The sequence below is a fragment of the Myotis yumanensis genome, unplaced genomic scaffold (assembly GCF_028538775.1).
Source record: "Myotis yumanensis isolate MYYU_CA2020_CCGP unplaced genomic scaffold, mMyoYum1.0.hap1 SCAF_13, whole genome shotgun sequence".
Classification (NCBI taxonomy): domain Eukaryota; kingdom Metazoa; phylum Chordata; class Mammalia; order Chiroptera; family Vespertilionidae; genus Myotis; species Myotis yumanensis.
The window spans coordinates 58,829,833-58,848,390 of record NW_027223764.1 but is presented as its reverse complement, the minus strand read 5'-3'; the positions used below and the strand labels follow the sequence as shown (position 1 = coordinate 58,848,390).

Genomic DNA, 18,558 nt, shown 5'->3' with positions numbered 1-18,558 from the left:
CTAAAAAAAAAAAAAAGACCGTACCCTTTTATGTAATGATGTTTACTTTGAATTTATATTAGTTCACACAAACACTCCATCCATACTTTTGTTCCAGCCCTCTGGTTCAGTTTAAGAACCCATTGTGGCCCTCGAGTCAAAAAGTTTGCCCACCCCTGACCTGGACACTAGTGGTAGACTAGACCTCCTCCATCCATTATTAGACTTTTGGCCAATTTTCTACCACTTAACAATTTTATTGTATGTGGTAAGAACACTTACATGACTGTAACTTGATACTTGTTGAACAGCAATCCCCCATTTCTGAGACTCTACATCAGGGTGGGGAACCTTTTTTCTGCCAAGGGCCATTTGGATATTTATAAAGTCATTCACAGGCCATACAAAATTATCAACTTAAAAATCAGCCTACTATATTTGATCAAACATTTAATTAACTCACCCCTAATGCCTTGGCAGGGCCAGATCAATTGATCCTGTGAGCCTTATACGGCTGGCAGGCTGGACGGTCCCCACTCCTGCTCTACGTGCTCAGACAGACTACTCTAGTAACAAACGCTAGACATGATCCCAGAGAGTCCTAGTCTTCCCACCATTTGTTTTAAACCAGCGGTTCTCAACCTGTGGGTCGCGACCCCTTTGGCGGTCGAACGACCCTTTCACAGGGGTCGCCTAAGACCATCCTGCATATCAGATATTTACATTACGATTCATAACAGTAGCAACATTACAGTTATTAAGTAGCAACAAAAATAATTTTATGGTTGGGTCACAACATGAGGAACTGTTTTAAAGGGCCAGAAGGTTGAGAACCACTGTTTTAAATGGTGAGAACAGAAACACCAACTCAGGAGAAGGGCTCAACTACTGTTATGAGGCCTGACTTGAGCAGGTCACAATCTATACCAACACTGTCCAACAGAAATTTCTGTGACAATGGAAGTGTTCTATTTCTTCACTCTTCCAATATGGTAGCCACTAACCTCTTGTAGCTATGGAACACTTAATAGGCTTAGACAGAAATTTAATTTTAATTTTATTTACTTTTAACTAATTTAAAATTTATATAAGCACACATAGCAAGTGGCTAGTATATTGGACAATGAAGGTATATACAGAGGATTTATGAGTCCCCTGATGATCTCAAGGTGTAGGGTGGACAGGGATTGAAAGTTAGCATCGGAAATGCCACATATGTAATTTCAAATTATGACAGAACTCAGACTATTTCTCAACAATGAGAAAGGCCACTCCAAGAAAAAGTATAGAGATGAGCTCACAGTTAGTCTTTGAAGAGGAAGTCAGTCATTAGCTACCTTCTGACATCCTAGCAATTAACCAGTCCTGGGAGAAGAGCAGGTAAGTCCAGAGAGGTCCAACTACAGAGGAGATAAGAGACTATAAAAGTGAAAAGCCTCTCAGGCTTTCATCACAGGATAATCCAAGGCCTGTGAATTAATGGCAAAAGACTCAATAATAGCCTTTGTGAGGAAATAGGAGTGTAGCAGGATATCCTTTTTCCGCACTAAAGCACCCAATTCTTTCAATATTATATACAGCGGAAGCAATTAATTGTACCAGAAAGAAATCCACAGCTGGCTTTTCCTGATGGCCCCATAAGCAACAAGCACTATTGTTCAGCTTCCGGGACAGATGCAAAGTCATTCCACTGCACTGTCGAGATTTTTCTGATTGTTTAGTTTCACTCTTCCAAAGATAAAAGCATGTGCAACATCTAAAATTCAGTTCTTCTTGTCCTCACACATTTTCAGGATAAGCAGCTGTCAGAAAGTTAATTTTTGTTTGTAATATAATCCAAGCACAGGACTTGGTGCTAGTATTTCTTCTAAACTTTATATGACTGAATCACAAGTTATTCACTTTTGTTTGTTTTATGTGTTTATATGCACTTAAACTGTCCTGTCTCTGCTTTTGTGGTTAACATTCATAGTGTGGCTATTCAAGGATTGTGAATAAGATTATAGGTCAAAAATCTAGAAACTCAACATTTCAAGCTATTGGCCTGTATGGCATTGTTTTGCCTTTTAGATGCATTAAAACACACTGTATTTCATTATTTCCTAGGTCAGTGATGGCGAACCTATGACACGCATGTCAGAGGTGACACGCGAACTCATTTTTTTGGTTGATTTTTCTTTGCTAAATGGCATTTAAATATATAAAATAAATATCAAAAATATAAGTCTTTGTTTTACTATGGTTGCAAATATCAAAAATTTCTATATGTGACACGGCACCAGAGTTAAGTTAGGGTTTTTCAAAATGCTGACACGCCGAGCTCAAAAGGTTCGCCATCACTGTCCTAGATACACAGTTTTTTGACATTCTGTCATCCTGAAATTAGGATATCTTGTAACTGGTGATGTGCCCTAGTTTCATTGGTTTTTTCCTTCCTAGTTTCACATAAAATAATGATGCTTCTTATAATCAATCATATCTTAGTTTTGATGAAATATGGTTATATAGCATCAAAATTGATTAGTAAAATGTATAACTGTAAGTATAACAATAGAATAACTTTCATTAAAAATGTCCACAAATGGGACTTTAATGGACTTAATTTTGATAAATACGCATCTAGCCACTTTTATTTCCCCAAAATGCCCTGAAAAGTATATGGCATTTGTAATGTAATGCAATGTAGTGCAATATAAAGGGTGTCCCAAAATTGACGCAAGAAGTAATTTTGATAGAAAACACAGGTTTATAATTAAAAATTGTAAATTTTTTATTTATCCATAAAGTATACAGTATAGGGTTATGTATGGAATAGCATATCGGGTAAATGGCCTCCATGGCTTTGCTGGCACATGCGCACTCTTTTTTTTTCCTTTTTTAAAATATATTTTATTGATTTTTTACAGAGAGGAAGGGAGAGAGATAGAGAGTTAGAAATATTGATCAGCTGCCTCCTGCACATCTCCTACTGGAGATGTGCCCGCAACCCAGGTACATGCCCTTGACCGGAATCGAACCCGGGACCGTTCAGTCTGCAGGCCGGTGCTCTATCCACTGAGCCAAACCGGTTTCGGCACATACGCACTCTTTTGTTGAAATTTCCCATGACCGTTTTTGCATAAATGTGGCTAAATTTCGATGAGGCTAATTTTCATCTTGATGGCTTGGTTAATTGACAAAATTGTTGCATTTGGGGTTCAGAAAATCCACGAGTGATTGTTGAGAAACAAATGCATCCAGAACGTGTCACTGTTTGGTGCAGATTTGGGGCTGGAGGCATCATCGGACCATTCTTCTTCGAAAATGCGGCTGCTCAGGCAATAACAGTTAATGGTGCTCGCTATCGCGACATGATAATCCATTTACCCGATATGCTATTCCATACATAACCCTATACTGTATACTTTATGAATCAATAAAAAATTTAGAATTTTTAATTATAAACCTGTGTTTTATATCAAAATTACTTCTTGCGTGAATTTTGGGACACCCTTAGAAAGCAGAATCACGTATGAGTTGCTTACACATATACATATGTATAAATATAATGTATGTTAATAAAAATCATATACAGGGTGTCCCAAAAACATGTATACACACTTTAACAGTTGATAACTCAATTTTCATTTCTTTTAGGTTTAACTGATTTGAAATAATGGGTGGAGCCAGACCAAGCTTTAAACAAAGAAAATTTGTCCACTAGACATTTTTATGGGGATACATAAAAGATAAAGTTTGTGGTACAAAACCTGCAACAGTTGACAAATTGAGGGCGCACAAATATTGTGAGAAATGATTCTTGGTTTCTTTTTCTTTTGATTCTTGATGTTTCTGATTCCATTGCTTTGGGTTATCAGCAGTGCCTGGACCAGAATGGTCATCAGTTTGAAAACAGGCATTGACAAAAAAAAAAAAAAAAAAATTATTCATTTCTGTAGATTCTTTTAAATTTTGAACATGAACTTTATGTTAATAAATACTGACTTTATAATCATTCAAAATGTGTATACATTTTTTGGGACACACATAAATACACCTATTACACTTTGAAATTTAATTTAGTTAAAAAATAACCAAAGTGTAATAGGTCATAAGGCCTCTGCTCTCAGGACAGAGAAAGGCAGGGGTGAGGTGGTAACTGCTGCAGGATGGAGGAGACTCACCTGAGCCGGGTGAGCCTCAGCTCCAGCTGCTCTGTGGGAGGAACTCCAGCCCTCCAGGCAGCACCTGAGAGCCAGAGAACGGTGAGCAAACAACAGGTGGAGTCCCAGAGGGCAGCAGGCATCAGGTAATAGGGGGAAGGAGGCCCTATAGATGGGTAGGATATGGATGCAGAGAAATTAGGAACAAAGAGCTGAAGGCAAGGACAGGTTGCTAGCAGCGTTATCTAATAGTACACAGCAAAGTCTGTGTTGCAAGGATGGAGCAGACTCCAGAGAGCAGAGTCAAGACGACAGGCAGAAAAAGCCAAGCTCCGTGCAAGTTAACAGACTCGCACAAGTAAAAGGCTGCAAGTCGTCATCTTCGTCAGCAGCAAGTTTTACTTTTTCTGCGGAACCTTGCTACCACCTCCAGGGGCCGACCGATTTCCAGGCATGCTTAGGCGTTTCACATCCTCCTCCTCGTCATCTTCTGACTCTGCATCTTCCTCCACAGCTACCAAGTGCTGTCCACTAATGTGCACAGGCCTGAACCATACTTCAACGTAAGACCACAGGTGGTGTTACTGAAAAGCCACCAAGGGACACCGTTGGCTGTACAGACATTTTCAAAGTTGCCGGTGTTACTTTAGTTGGACTGCATTCGTAATTCATTGCCTCTGCTTCGACAATGTGCAGTTCATCCTTTGCTCCAGCCCCTAGACCAGTGATGGCGAACCTTTTGAGCTCGGCGTGTCAGCATTTTGAAAAACCCTAACTTAACTCTGGTGCCGTGTCACATATAGAAATTTTTGATATTTGCAACCATAGTAAAACAAAGACTTATATTTTTGATATTTATTTTATATATTTAAATGCCATTTAACAAAGAAAAATCAACCAAAAAAATGAGTTCGCGTGTCACCTCTGACACGCGTGTCGTAGGTTCGCATCACTGCCCTAGACTGACCGTTCGTAAAGATAATTGGTGCTCATTTTCATCATTGTCCACCTTAAAGTGATAATCTTTGTCTGCCTTTAGTTCACAACCTAAAAGATAGTTCTGGGGCCGCAGAGGGCTCTTGTCCACGTCCATAGAGTCTTCCATGGGGTGGTAGCACGTGCTTAGGTGAGAGAGAAGGCAGACGGAGATGAATGGCTCTGTGCTGCAGAACAGAAGCGCAGGACGGAATCACACCAGGGCAAGGGGTTGGGTTTTATGGTACAGGGTTTATGGATAGTAGGGAGAGGAGGACTGGAGACCAGGGACTAGGTAGGATCAAGTGATGGCTACTTTGCAGTGAGGGCCTCAGTAAAGTGTCTTTTAACCAAAGTAAACAAGTGCTTTGAAGCAAAGAGAAATGAAAATGGAAATGGGAAAAGAAGCAAGTTATTTAGAAGTAAAAATAAAAGGGAAAGTAAGATATACGATTATAAAGAAAAGAACAAATTTACATTTTTAAACTTTTCTCTATGTTGTGCACTGAGTTATATTTATATGCAATCTTTTTTTAAACATAATTTGTTTTGGTTTGGTCCTTCTAAACCAGGGGTCCTCAAACTTTTTAAACAGGGGGCCATTTCACTGTCCCTCAGACCGTTGGAGGGCCGGACTATAGTTTAAAAAAAACTATGAACAAATTCCTATGCACACTGCACATATCTTATTTTGAAGTAAAAAAACAAAACGGGAACAAATACAATATTTGTATTTGCATGTGGCCCGCGGGCCGTAGTTTGAGGACCCCTGTTCTAAACCATGACCATATTGTTAACCAATGATGTAGTCGTGTCCATGCTGAAAAATGTCCGTTTCCTCTACTCTTCATTATGCTCTTGTCCACTTAACACTAGGCATGGAACCAACCTCAAGCATCCCCGCCAAGGGCATCCCTCTCCATACCCACAAAACTTAGCACTGCCTTTGCCTCATAAAGTCTCTACAACAGGAAAATGACTTTGGATGGATTAACTTGATTTAATCTATTGAACTACTGCCTTCCCTGAAAGTAGAAGTCTCCATTTCACTGAAGAATGTATAATCCATAGCTTCCTTGACCTATCCTCATCCTTTAAAAAAATATGTATATTTTTATTGATTTCAGAGAGGAAGAAAGAGGGCGAGAGAGATAGAAACATCAATGATGAGAGAGTCATTGATCGACTACCTCCTGCACACCCCACACTGGGGATCGAGCCAGCAACTTGGGCATGTGGCCTGACCAGGAATCGAACTGTGACCTCCTGGTTCATAGATTCACACTCAACCACTGAGCCATGCCAGCTGGGACATCCTCACCCTTTTCAACATAGATCACGCCACCCTCTAAAACTGGGTCTTGATGACAAGGTTCAGAAATGCTTAGAGGAAACTCTATCCTTATCTCTAGGATTTTACAAGTGTGAGTATTTGTTATGTGCCAGGAACTAGGCTTTGAGGAACGAGTTGAGAACAAGCTTGGCAAGGTCTTTGCTCTCATGGAGTTTACATTCTAGTGGGGCAGAGAAACGCAGATCAGACCATAAATAAATAACTAAATGAGGAAGGTGATTTCATAGACTAAAAAGAAACTATACAGAAAACAAGCCCTAGCCAGTTTGGCTCAGTGGTTTTAATTCCCAGTCAAGGGCATGTATATTGGATGGAGGCTCAGTTCCTGGCTGGTCAGGGCGTGTGTGGGAGGCAACCAATCCATGTGTCTCTCTCACATGGATGTTTCTCTCTCTCTTCCTTTCCTCTCTTCTTTCCATTCTCTCTGGAAAAAAAAAAAGAAAAGAAAGAAAATGAAATTGGTTGTGTTGGGGTGCTAATTTAAGATAGGTGAGCCCTGGCCAGTGTTGCTCAGTGGTAGAGCACCAGCCCTGGAACCAAAGGGTCTCGGGTTCGATTCCCCGTCAAGAGCGCATACCTGGGTTGCAGGTTCACTCCCTGGCTCCAACCGGGGCCGATGCAGGGGGCAACCAATCCATGTCTCTCTCTCTCTCTCTTCACTACCTCCCTCCCTTCTACTCTCTCTAAAAGTCAATGGAAAAAATATCCTCGAGTGAGAATTGAAAGAAAAAGACAGGTGATCAGGGAAGGTGTCCTTAAAGATCTCAGAACTGTATGAGAAGGGTAATTTTCGATTCCAAACTAATGCTCTATGATTTGGGCATGCAACTACCACTCTTGGGAACTGTGCCCCAAACTAAGTGAGCACAGAAGAAAGGTCCATTTCAGCCCACGCTGTTTATCTACTTGAAAACACACACAGAACCACCAACCCCTTCACATGAGAGAACGTTAAATTTGGGCCTTGAGATGTTTGTTGTCTTTGAGTTTGGGGGCCTGACCGTTTGCCTCCTTGGTCTTCCTGGCTGCTCTCTGCATTTAGCAGGCAGGCAAACGGAGGGGCAGGTGGGCATGCAAGAGAACCCCACACCCTGCTCAATCAGCAGTCGGCAGGATGCCCACTGAAGAAATAACATGAAGGATTTAGGTGTGGGCACTAGGTAGGCCTTATCGAAGGAGAGCAAAAGGATGTCAGGTAAAAGTCCCAAAGACTTTAAAAGAAGACCCTTTTGTAAGGAAGAAAGACATCACTTAAAATACGATGCCTCCGTTTCGCTCTCCCTTTCAGTGGCATGTAACCACCCAGGCAATACTGACTGTGCATCTCAGAAACCTGATGTCCTCAAGTTCCAGCCTGAGACCTGTCCACTGTATAGGCTGATCCGTGTGTCTGCACAGGGAGGTAGGCCTGAGGGCATGTGGACTCACCAGTCATGGTTTCACCTGTCGTGGCCATCATTCGCCATAAGCAGTGAGTTCTCTGGTCAACCAGGCTAAGTCTCCTTGAGCAAAAGGTTCCGCTTCTCCCTAACACTAAAGCGATGTGGACGTGGGAAACCGGAAAAGCGACCCATTCTATCTAGTTGATGGAAGGAAACTCAGGAGCCATTCATTCCTCCTGCAGAGCAGCCCTGCAGCCCAGGACTCCGCCGAGACAGTGGAGCTCAGGACACACACATGCGCACACACGCGAATACACACGCACACATACACACACACACACACACGCGCGCGCACATACACGCGCACACATACACGCACACACGCGCGCGCACATACACGCACACATACGCACACACGGGCACACACACGCACACACGCGCGCGCACATACACGCACACACACATGCGCGCGCACACACATACACACGCGCACACACGCGCGCGCGCACGCACACACACATACACGCACACACGCGCGCGCGCGCGCGCACACACGAGTACACAGAACTGGAAGAGAAACGGAATCACAGCGGGTACGTGAGGCAGGAAGGACAAAGCAGGTAGGAGAAAAGGGCAGAAGAAAGATGGACAGCAAGTCTTTGAGCAAGACTACCAGGGACTATTCTGGAATCTAAACATCTTCTTAGGAAGAATGTGGATAAAAACAAATATTACTGCCTGGCACAGTCTTTCCCTTCCCTCTCTCTTCTACTCACAGTTTAAAAAGTGATTTTATAAAGGGAACTTTTAAAAAAAGTATCTTTGGTGAAGAGACTTGACACATTCTTTGCAATATTTACCAGAGAGTAAGGTCCCCCCGGTATGAAAAGGGGCCTGAATCTTTCCTCACGCGCGGGGAGGGCACCGAATCCTTTCAACGAACTTCCAGAGACGCGGCTGCGGGAGGAGCAGGGACGGCCACGCACATCCCCGCAGGGCGGGCCGCGGCGGCGGGCGCCTCGCCGTCGGCCGAGAGCCCAGAGAGGGGAGCGGGGGCGCGGGGAGGGAACAGGGAGCAGTGCGCCCACACGGCTTCTCTCCTGGCAGCCCCCGTGGGCTGCGGATTCGGGGAGGTCGGCCTTCTGGCACCCGCCGACCGAAGGGCGCTCGCATGGAGCCTGCGGGTGTCGGAGGGGCCACGCGAAGGACCCGGCCGCGCGACTTCCAGAGACCAGCCGCCCCCACGGCCGCGGCCGGGCCGAGGCGGGAGGAGAGGCCCCCCTCCCAGCGCTCCCGACGGCAGACCGGCGCCCCCTTGCCGGCCAAGGGCTCTCCTCCCCGGCAGCGGGGCGCCAGGCCCGCGGGTCCTTCGGGCACTTCCGCCGCGCGCTCGGCTCCTTTCGCGTCCGGGGCGGGGCGGGGCGGGCGGGGTGCGCTCAGTGCGCGCGCGCAGCCGGGTCCCGCGGAGGCGCCCCCGCCCCTCCCCCACCCTCCCCCGCGCCTGTGTCTGTGGCGGCCGCGGCCGAGATTGGAATCCGCCTGCTAGCGCTCGGCGCGGGCGCCGGAGGAGGAGGAGGAGGAGGAGGAGGAGGCGGAGGACGAGGGGGCCAGAAGGCAGGCCCAGCTCTGGGCGTCCGTCTGCGCGAGACGAGAAGCGCACGCCGCGCGAGGGGCCACCGGGCCGGGGCCGTCGCACGCCGAGGGGGAGGCCGAGCCGGCCCCGCCGCCTCCCGACGGCTCGTCGCGCGCACCCCGCTTCGCGCCCGGCTGGAGGATGCGTTCCGCGGGGTCCGGGTGAGTTGGCCTCCCGGGAGGGAGGGTGCTGCGCGTCGGGGCGACCGGCCGGGAGGCCGCCGCGGACTCCGAGGAGTTTCGGGGGGAGCCGGGCGCCCCGTGGAGTCCCCGGCGCCCGGCGTCTCAGGCCGCGGCCCGCTGGGCCCGCCGTCCCGCACCCCCACTCGGGCCCGAGCCCGAGCCCGAGCCCGGCCGCCCGCCCCTCCCGGCCCCTCTTTTGTTCCCACCCCCGGGCTCCGGGCCGAGGTCTGGGAGGCGGTGGACGAGAGCCGCCTCCATGGCGCTCCGTGAAGCCTTACATGGGAAGCGCTCGCGGCCCTCCCTCGCCCGCGAGCTGCGAGGCTGATGGTCGCGATTTGTCTCCTGGCGCTTCTGCCAAAAAGGGAAGAAGCGCGTCTGCTCCGCGGGTGGGGGCGCCGGGGGAGCGGCCGGCCCCTGTTCACCTGTTGTCCTCGCGGCCGCGCTGCCATGGCGGAGCGGCTCCGCTCGCCGCGTCTGGAAACTTTTCCCTTCCCCGACTCTAGCGGGGAGGCTGGCGGGGAGAGGGGCTGCGTCGGGAGGGAAACAGCGTGCCGCGCGAGGGGCGCTGCGCCTTGCACTCTGAGGCGCCTGGATGTCGATCCGGTCCGGAGTGGAAGGTTCCCCGGTGAACGGTGAGCAGCTGCTCCGAGCACAGTGCGACCTCGGCGCTCACGGTGCTTCGGGAGCCGGCGATGGCCTTCCTCCTGTGTTAGACGAGGGAACCGAGAAGAAAGGCGGTGGCGGAGCGGGTCGGGGCGCTGGGACCCGGCCCCGGGCCTGCAGTCGGGGAGCTGGGACGGCGAGGCGAGGCGCGGGCGCGTCGGCACCCAGCCCTCCTGCAACGCGTTAGGTTCGGAGCACTTTTCAGTTACTGATGCTTGAAATGGTCGCTGTTTTGTTACTTGGGTTGAAAACAACTCTTTTATTGTGTTACTTGTAGGAGAAGAACTTACGGCTAAAATCTGGGCTTTCTGAGCTAGAAATAGGTTGAGTTTCCGAAAGGCTGGCTGAAATTTAGGAAACTCCTTTCCGAGGACGGAGCGGCTGCTGGCGGCGCCCTCCCCCGCGGTCCCCGCAGCTCCGCGCAAACGCGTCCTTCTCTCTCCTGTCTCCGCTTCTCCAGCCTCACGGAAAGCTCCTCCCGGCACTCACCCGAGCCCTTCTCTCGTCGGCTTCTTTCCTTCCAGCTCAGTTGGGAAAATTTTTTTTTTAAGTTCTTTCTATTGACAACTTTTTCATTTTTCTCTTTCCTATTTCATGGAGTATGAGTTGTCCCCTCTTTTGTCTTAGGGTTCTTGAAAGTACGAATGTGTTTAAGATTCCAATAATTCACAAGAAGTACAAATTGGCAATTACAAAATAGTCACAGGGATGTAAAGTACAGCATAGGAAATATAGTCAACGTAATAACTGGTGTCAGTTGGGTACTAAAATTATCAGAAGAATCACTTTGTAAGGTATATAAATGTCTAACCACTATGCTGTACACCTGGAACTAATATAATACTAAATGTCAGTTGTAATTGAAAACTTTAAAAATATTTAAAAATGATTCCCTCAATTTACAAACACCTTCCCTTGAGTCTACTACTTGCTGTTGCTTCTCCTTTTCAAATCATATAAAAACTAAAAAATTTGTTCTTATAAAAGTAATACATGTTCATTAAAGAGTAATTGTAACATAGAGCAAAACTGAAGTAAAATTAAAATTCAGTCCTTCATAATCCCATCTTCAGAGATTGCCAAGAATAGTCCTCTTTTTCTACTGTTACTTCCTGGCCATCTATTCACTTCTTAACCCCTTGTTATCTGGATTTCACCGCCAGCTTTCTGTAGCATTTTGAAAGCCCTTTTCTTGGCTTTCATTTATCTTTTAATTTCATTCAACAAATACTATCTTCTAACACACCATGCAGAGTAATAGGCTGCAACAACAGGTATGGCCCTTGCCCTCATGGAGCTTAGTCTAGTGGAGGAGACATACATTGCAGAATGAATTCTGTAATTAAATATGGTAATTAAAGTATAGCGTATTATAAGAGCTTAAAATGGGAACCTGATCTGGTGCTGGTGGTGCTGGCAGAATCTGAAAAGGCCTCCTTGAAAATGTGACCTTGGGACCCTGGACAGTTCTGAAGGATGAGGAAGAATTAACTAGATGAGAGGAGGGCTTCTTTGCCTTAGTACTAACTTTGTTTCTCATTGCCCCTTTTTGCTTTCTGTTTTTCCTTCCACCTGCTTAATATGTGTTCTCCAAGTTTCACCTTCAGATCACTTTCCTAGATCTCTAGTCCTTTGATATTATTGTTTAGACCAGTGGTTCTCAACCTGTGGGTCGCGACCCCTTTGGGGGTCGAACGACCCTTTCACAGGGGTTGCCTAAGACCATCTGAAAACACATATATAATTACATATTGTTTTTGTGATTTATCACTATGCTTTAATTATGTTCAATTTGTAACAATGAAAATACATCCTGCATATCAGATATTTACATTACGATTCATAACAGTAGCAAAATTATAGTTATGAAGTAGCAATGAAAATAATTTTATGGTTGGGGGTCACCACAACATGAGGATCTGTATTAAAGGGTCACGGCATAAGGAAGGTTGAGAACCACTGGTTTAGACCCTTCTGTCTGAATAATTCTCAAATCTCTGTTCTTTCTCTTCTGCACTTGAATCCCTGTATAACCAACTGCCTATGCATATCTCCGTCTGGTTATTCTGGTTTAAACTGAACTCTTCTTCCTTACCAAACTTGTTTCCCTGGTGTTCCTTATTTCTGTTGATGTCATACCAAACCCATTCCATCACCTCTTGTCTGTAGCCGACATCTGTGGGTTCTTCTCGTTTCCTGCTAACTCTGGTACAGTTCTTAATACATGTAGGGATAAAACGAGCTGGATTCTCTTTTCAGGAGCAGTTTAGACTGGGGTTATCTTTTACTTGAGAGTTGGGTGGACCTCACCTATAAGACATTCAGGTTTCAGTTTTTGTGTTTTATTTATTTTATTTTTCCCAAAGAGGACTTTGCATCCCATTTTAATTTGTTCAGTAGTTGTTCCGTGTAGGTTTTCTATTTCTTGTGTTAATTTTAGTATTTAATCCACAAATTGTTTTTGTTTATTTTCCACAAATTTATTTATTGAGTTTTTAAATCTAGTGTTACTTGGTTTTCACATTTTTTTTCTTTAAAATTTTAATTTGATATATATTTGCATACCATATTATATACGTGTATATATTTGTATATTTGATACTTTCTCCTTGTCTATTTATATGTGTCTATTTATTTCTAGCTGAATCAGGTTCTCCTCCCACCTGAACAGATGTGATCTTCTTGCCTTCGTTTCCACCTTTATGCAGGTTATCGTATGCATTTCTGCCTAAACTAATCTTGAAGCTCAGTTCTTGTCACTTCTTTACTCAGAAGTTTCCAGGGTCTTCTATTAACTGTAGACATTTCCTTGGGATTTGCCTCCTATTTACCTTATTCTTATTCTACTATTTTTGCTTCCTGTACATGTGTCAACCCCCCCCCCCCCCCCCCTTGCTATACTGTTCCCTCTACTTGGATTGCATATGTCCAAGTCCTTCAAGTTCCATTTCAAATTCTGTCTTTCTATGATAAAAGTGTGTTAAATCCTTATCTATCAAACCAAGAAGTCAGCCCTAGCCAGTTTGGATCGGTAGTTAGAACTTTGGACTGAAGGGTCTCAGGTTCGATTCCAGGCAAGGGCAGGCTCAATCCTTGGCCCCTGTCTGGGCATGTGTGGGAGGCAACAAATCGATGCTCTCTCACATTGATGTGTCTCTCTCTCTGTGTCTCTCCCTCCCTTTCACTCTCTAAAAATCAATGGGAAAAAAAAAATCCTTCCATGAGGATCAGTAAACCAAAAAAAAGAAACCCCAAGAAGTCAATAGTTGATATCTAAATTATGTGATTCTTGAAATAGAAGTTTAGTGAGCTTATTTGTAGATAGATTTTCACTAGAGGCATTAAAATAATATTGTTTAAAATTGCTATCACTAGTTAGTGACACTACAGTGGAGATGGACAGGACATGAGTTGGTCAATTTTCTTATAGGCCTTCAGAATGCTGATATTTAACCCTGTGCATATATTACTCTGAAAAAAAATCTGCAGTTCATAATATTGTAATAACTATATGCTGACAAATGGAATTAGATTTATTGTGAGGGTCATTGTAATGTATATAAATTCTGTATCACTATGATATACACCTGAAACTAATAGGTATCAGTTACACTTCAAAAATGTAATAAGGTAAAAAAAATCTGCAACTCAAAAACTATGTAAGATAAAATTACAGTGAGAAAAATAAATAAATATTTATAAGTAAACAAGTGAATAAAGTCCATCTCTCTGAAGTCGTCCCCAGTGTCTTCTGAATGGAATCCCTTTGGAAGGAAGAGATATTTTGAAGGGATGAAGTTTTTTATCTAATATTTTCTTACTGCACTTACTCATTTGTCTTTTTTAAAAAAATCAACTCTATTGAAGTGTAATTTATATACAGTGATATGCACACATGTTAAGTGTGCAGCTCTGTGAGTCATTTAGTCTTTTATAACAATTTTATACAAATACTAAGTTCTGCTACTAGACCAAAGATCGGGTCTGTAACTGACTTTGTTGCATATTAAAACGAATAAATGGAGAAAGGCCCCTGTCCAGCCTAGCAGTGGACATTAGTTACAGTAGTACTGACCTGACTTTTGCATCTTGGGAGTAGGGAATCAGAGAGAGAGGAAAATGGGTTTCCTCTCAGGCTTAATTTTAACTAGAAAGTCTTTTCTTCTTTCTTCTTCCACCTTTTATTAGTGTGTATGCTTTTAGAATGCCTTTTTAATACCTCAAGATTCATAGCGAACAAGTCAGTTCAACTCTTTAATTCTTCTTTTTTTTTAAATATATTTTATTGATTTTTTACAGAGAGGAAGGGAGAGGGATAGAGAGTCAGAAACATCGATGAGAGAGAAACATCGATCAGCTGCCTCCTGCACACCTCCTACCGGGAATGTGCCTGCAACCAAGGTACATGCCCTTGACTGGAATCGAACCTGGGACCCTTGAGGCCGCAGGCTGATGCTCTATCCACTGAGCCAAACCGGTCAGGGCAACTCTTTAATTCTTAAAATATTAACTGTTGAGTTGTATTGAATTACATCAATTTAAGATGCACTATAATTTTATAGATCACTTATATAAAGAAAATATGCTTCCAGTTAACTTAAAGAAGTCATTGATTGTAGATACACCCTAACTTCAGAGATGCTAAAATATAACAAATCTATGCATCTTAGGATTGATGAAAAGAGGTTCTCGTTTATCAAAACTACTAGAGGCCTGGTGAATGAAATTTTTGCATTTCGGGGGTGGGGGGGGGGTGTTCCCTCAGCCCGGCCTGCACCCTCTCGCAGTCCGGGAACCCTCTGGGGATGTCCAACTGATGGCTTAGGCCGGCTCTCTGCGGGGAGCGGGCTTAGGTCCAGCCGGCAGTCGGACATCCTTAGTGCTGCCATCGAGGCGGGAGAGGCTCCCGCTACCGTCGCTGCGCTCGCCAGCCAGTTGTGAGCCTGGCTCAGGGCTTCTGGCTGAGTGACGCTCCTCCTGTGGGAGTGCACTGAACACCAGGGGGGCAGCTCCTGCCTTGAGCATCTGCCCCCTGTTGGTCAGTGTGCGTCATAGCGACTGGTCGTTCCGCGGTTTGGTCGATTTGCATATTAGACTTTTATTATATAGGATCATTCCTTTAGGGATATTGGGAAGGCGAATTTAAATCACACATGTGGGAGTGACATAGCTTTACTATTATTTTTTTTAAAAACCATTAAAGATTTTTTTCTTATTTTTAAATATATTTTATTGATTTTTTTATATCACTAGGAGAGGAAGGGAGAGGGATAGAGAGTTAGAAACATCGATGAGAGAGAAACATTGGTCAGCTGCCTCCTGCATACCCCCTACTGGGAATGTGCCCGCAACCAAGGTACATGCCCTTGACTGGAATCGAACCTGGGACCCTTCAGTCTACAGGCTGACGCTCTATCTGCTGAGCCAAACCTGTTAGGGCATAGCTTTACTATTATAATGAAAAGTTATTTTTTAAAAGAGGGTGCTTGTTAAACCTCTTTAACAAGTAAAATGTTACAAGCAGTATAGAGAAACATTTATTTTTGGATGGGGGAGCTCCCACAACTGCTTTCAGTATTTTTTCTCCTTAATTTTTTGAACTCAGATCCTCAAAGAGCTAATAGTTTTCACAAAAATGGCACAAATTATGTAAAGGGAGAATTGTGGGAGAGTTGTGATAGCTAATTTTATGAGTTATTTTAAAGACAATATTCAGTATTTATATAGTCATTAACAATCATATGCCTTTAAAAAAAGTAAATACAAAAATAATTGTAAATATTTAGCTATTTTACTAACTCATAGTTATGTGTATCAATTTTTGTAGCCAATATTTTAAAGGCTATCAAGTCTTTAAAAATAGAAACAAAATGACGTGCTTGGAGATCCCCAGGAGTGCTTTTTGAAGAAAACACTAGGTAGTGTTTAGGGAGATGAGATGATCAGTGAGTGGAATACAACTCATGGTGGGTCCACTGGACCCCTAAACCAAGTTCATATAGATAATGAAGACATTGGATAAGGAAATTATTCTTGAATATCTTTTTTTAAGAGCCAGTGAATCTGAGCTACTCTGATATGGTGGATGTTGTTACTCTTTTATAATTTTGTTTATACCACTAAACATCAGAAACATTGGAGCTATTGCTCTATCTCTATATTGCTCTAGCTGTATGTAATTGCTACTGACTTAAGCATTAGGCTAGTGGTATGTCAAATGTAGGGATAAAATAATCAGATTTTCAGTTTATGGAGGTTAGTCACGTAGTGGAGAATCAACTTGAAGAAAGTAAGACTGGCCTGGACTAGGATGGTGGCAGATAAGTAGCACCTAGAATGGACAAGACTTGGTCATTCACGTGCTACTACTCTTTCATTAGCCTACATCACCTAAATATCCTATTCTGGGTTTGAGTTCAGAATCTTTAGACCTGTTACTGTGGATGGCTTGGTTAATCGACAAAATTGTCGCATTTACTAACTATGAGTTAGTAAAATAGCTAAATATTTACAATTATTTTTGTATTTACTTTTTTTAAAGGCATATGATTGTTAATGACTATATAAATACTGAATATTGTCTTTAAAATAACTCATAAAATTAGCTATCACAACTCTCCCACAATTCTCCCTTTACATAATTTGTGCCATTTTTGTGAAAACTATTAGCTCTTTGAGGATCTGAGTTCAAAAAATTAAGGAGAAAAAATACTGAAAGCAGTTGTGGGAGCTCCCCCATCCAAAAATAAATATTTCTCTATACTGCTTGTAACATTTTACTTGTTAAAGAGGTTTAACAAGCATCCTCTTTTAAAAAATAACTTTTCATTATAATAGTAAAGCTATGCCCTAACCCAGTCGTGCGCAAACTACGGCCCGCGGGCCGGATCCGGCCCGTTTGAAATGAATAAAACTAAAAAAAAAAAAGACCGTACCCTTTTATGTAATGATGTTTACTTTGAATTTATATTAGTTCACACAAACACTCCATCCATGCTTTTGTTCCGGCCCTCCGGTCCAGTTTAAGAACCCGTTGTGGCCCTCGAGTCAAAAGTTTGCCCACCCCTGCCCTAACTGGTTTGGCTCAGCCGATAGAGCGTCAGCCTGCAAATAAAGAAAATCCACGAGTGATTGTTGAGAAACAAATGCATCCACAATGTGTCACTGGTGCGGATTTTGGGCTGGAGGCATCATCGGACCATTCTTCGAAAATGCGGCTGCTCAGGCAATAACAGTTAATGGTGCTCGCTATCGCGACATGATAATCCATTTACCCGATATGCTATTCCATACATAACCCTATACTGTATACTTTATGAATCAATACAAAATTTAGAATTTTTAATTATAAACCTGTGTTTTCTATCAAAATTACTTCTTGCGTGAATTTTGGGACACCTTCTATATTAGATGTCTTTAGTACAGGCCTTCTCAGGATTAACCTAGTGAAACTCCAGATAGTTTCCCTAACTGTATATTACCATAGAACCCAACTCTGTTTCTTGTGTTTACATAAGTTACATATATTTGTGGTTGAAACTTCAAACAATATGATATGGAATAGAAAGTGAAAGGCTTCTGCAATCCTACCCCACCCCACAGATTACAACTGTTAAAAGTACAGAGATAAGTAGAACCTTTCTTTTCTATTATCTTCATTTATTTCTTTCTCTTAATCTCTTCTCCTTTCCAAAAATGGGGCTGTACTATGCATCCTTTTCTTTTTTAAACAAAATTATTTTAAAAAGTATATATTAAATAAAGTAAAACCAAAACATTTTCATTGCTTTTTAGAGAGGGAGAGAGGGAGAGAGAAAGAGAAACATCTCTGAAAGCAAACATTGATCCACTGCCTCCTGCATGCTCCCTACCCAGGATCATGCCCGTAACCCAGACCTGTGATGACCAGGAATCGAACCAGCAACGTTCAATACATAGGATGACACCCAACCAACTGAGCCACACTGGCCAGGGCAAGGAAATATTTTTATTGACTTGAGAGAAAGAGGTAAAAACATTGAAATGAGAGAAACCTATTGGTTGCCTCCCATATGCACTCCGACCAGGATTGAACCTGAAACCTAGGTATGTGCCCTGACCGGGAATCGAAGCCCCAACCTTTTGGTGTAAGGGATAATGCTTCCTTTACCAACCCAACCTCCCGGCCAGGACTGTGCATCCTTCTCTTTAAGTTTGTTTTCACTGAATATATAGGTGAACTCTTTATGTCAGTAAGTGTTGCTTTCCT

The 18,558-nt window shown here is 43.5% G+C and overlaps 1 protein-coding gene and 1 pseudogene across 6 annotated transcripts in view; one reads left to right on the top strand and one right to left on the bottom strand.

Moving 5' to 3' along the window:
- Window positions 1-4,424: 4,424 nt before the first annotated feature.
- LOC139021567 (nucleophosmin pseudogene) lies at window positions 4,425-5,373 on the bottom strand (annotated as a pseudogene).
- A 3,048-nt stretch (window positions 5,374-8,421) lies between these two features.
- Window positions 8,422-18,558, top strand: part of BMPR1A (bone morphogenetic protein receptor type 1A) — a 188,147-nt gene continuing 178,010 nt past the window's right edge. For 3 of the 6 annotated variants that reach the window (XM_070433207.1, XM_070433206.1, XM_070433201.1), the window contains exon 1: window positions 9,411-9,626. The gene's annotated coding sequence lies outside the window, so the exon portion shown is untranslated. Of the gene's footprint in view, window positions 8,453-9,410; window positions 9,627-10,261; window positions 10,280-10,368; window positions 10,498-18,558 lie in introns of those variants that run through there. The other 3 variants (XM_070433202.1, XM_070433204.1, XM_070433203.1) reach the window with 3 other exon arrangements.